The following is a 2,673-nucleotide window of genomic DNA, read 5'->3' on the forward strand; positions in this document are numbered from 1 at the left end:
TTCTTGATGTTATCACCTGGATACCGCATAACTTTCGAAAGACTAATGGGATTTGTTTGTGCTTTGGCACTTCGTTTGAGGGACAAAAAAGAAAGATCGAGTCAATTAAAAACCCATTTCTGATAAAGATGCAAAAAGTTACAGCATTTTAAAAAATTTTTTAAAAACTTTTTTTCGAGATTGAAAAATTTTATCGGCAGATGTTTATATTAGACAAAAACACGAACAATTTAAGCCTACGACTTTTTTTGACAAAATAAAAATGACTAAAGTTATAGCATCTTCCAAATAAAAAAAGAACCAAACGGAAATAAAAATTTCAAGCCAAGAAAAGCCTGATATGAGAAAAAGTCAGAAGAAGGAAAACTTTACTTTGTCAAGGCCGTACAAGATTTTCTAAACAACTTTCTGAATTTTGTTTGAAAAAAATTGAATATTCGAATTTCGATCGCACAAAAACTAATGAAATATTACATTTTCATCCATAATGAGAAGGTATTAGTTTTGCGTAAAAACTGACTTTTGCGGCTTTTATTAATCTTGACGTTTTGAAGCCTCCTGTGTCCGAAAAAAACGTTTTTACGAAGGTGTCTGTCTCACTGCCTGCCATAGTCGTTTTTGCTGTGGTGATCATCGATAAACCGCATAACTTTCGAAAGACTAATCGGATTTTTTGGGCGTTGGTGCACAGTTTGAGGGACCAAAAAGATAGATCAAATTCGTTAACCAGTCATTTTTTATAAAAATTTGAAAAGTTTAAACAAAGCCACAAACAAAATTGATTCAACCACGAATGCTTTTTTGGTAGAAAGCGTAGTATTTTTAATCGTAAAAGACATGACCAAGATTTTAAAAATAAAAAAAGGCAATAAAGATAAGTATGTTTCGATTTCTGTGCATACTATAAATTTTCATTATATAAATTATGGGAATATTACATGTTTCAGCTCAGCTCAAAATAAAATGTAATGAAAAGTAAGAAAAAAATTTAAGTAATTATGGTAAATACAATTCGTATTTGATTTTTCAATATATAAATAATAAATCCCAGACAGAGTTACAAAAAAAGTATTATATTTGATATAAAAGTGCTGAGCATAAAACAGAAAAGTTGAAATTTTTTATAAAATCGTGTGCGAAGCACGAGATACGTAATGAGAATCTGTTCTTTAAATCTGAAAGAGCTTTAACAAAATAAAGTTGGCAATCACAAAATAACAGATGTGGATCAGTTTAACTTTGATTTCATATGGCATTTGCAAGAATGTGGGAGAAATTTAAAGACTGAGCGCGAAGTGCGTGAACCAACAGTCGCGCGTCCTAGGCGCGCCGAAACCCGCGATCGCAGCGAGCCTCTCGCGCAGCGCGCGATAAGAATGTGCTCGCGCAGCGGAAACATTTAATTTTTTATTTTGAAGGCTTTGAATTAAAAATATTAAACATAATCCCCATTCGATTTAATGTATTATTTGATTTTATTGTATTGTATTGTATTCATAAATTGAAAAAAAGTAAAATTTAAAAAAATATCCTACCTCTTCATCAGACTTATTATTAATTTTACAGTTATTGTGATAATTATAAATATAAAGAATATTTAACATTGTTCGGAAACATTTTTAAAGGAAAAAATTGTTAATTGAATAATTCCAACTCTTTTATTTTTATTTATCTCTTGATTTAAATTTTACGTATAATTTACTTTATAATATTTCACTGTCACGTCTATGCTGTAAATTCGCTTAACTGCGGGAAATAATTCTTGATGCTAGCAATGAATAAGAAGAAAAGGACGCAGTTTATTATTGCCATGGTGACGGGATTGTCGCATCGTTTTACTCTTGAGCGTTCTACAACAAGCGCAATACGTCTACATGCGATACCTGCCAGGATATACTTCTTCACAACTGTAGTGTTTGGTTAAAACCGAAGCCTATGTATGTCTTTGCGTATTTTTTGACATTCTCTTTTTACCCTGCTTCTTTCGCCGTGCCGATCGACTAGCTTCGTATATGATCGCTTTTTTCCTTCATCTCGAGCCGTCGCGATTTGAAGAAAAGAGAGAGAGAGAACGGTTTCTCTCATTAGCGTTGTATCAAGATCACACTAAGATTTTAGTATTGGGCAGTCAAATGATTTATCTAAAGCTAAGCTCTTGTTGTTGCGTTCGGTTCGGATTATTTTCGCGATTGGTCCTTAATGTTGTTAATGTAAATTGATTTGCATTAGCAATTACATGTGTTTGATACACGTTCGATAGTTAAAGCTATATTAAATTCAATTGCAGTAAATTAATTTTATACGCAATCAGTATATGCAATACGTGCATGTCCGATTAATTATATTCCGAGGCCTCTTGAGTGTTGACCATTTGGTAATACTGTGTGTTTAAAACTTGATTAGCTTTTTATAAAGGACCATAAATTTGTAAAGTGTAAGCTCACAGACGATAATAAAAGGGTTTTTTTGCCGTAAGGATTTTTCCCTTTAAATAATGTTTGATTTATTTGAATTATTCCGTCAGCCTTAAATATAGTGTTATTATTATTATTATTATTATTATTATTAATATTTGAGTTAAATTGGATTCAACATTAAATACTTGAACCGCGGGATTCTGCCATGTTGAGAAATTTCCGACGAAACTTGTAGTGTTTGTTGTTCGTATGCAAT

Source organism: Belonocnema kinseyi, chromosome 7, assembly GCF_010883055.1.
Source record: "Belonocnema kinseyi isolate 2016_QV_RU_SX_M_011 chromosome 7, B_treatae_v1, whole genome shotgun sequence".
Lineage (NCBI taxonomy): Eukaryota > Metazoa > Arthropoda > Insecta > Hymenoptera > Cynipidae > Belonocnema > Belonocnema kinseyi.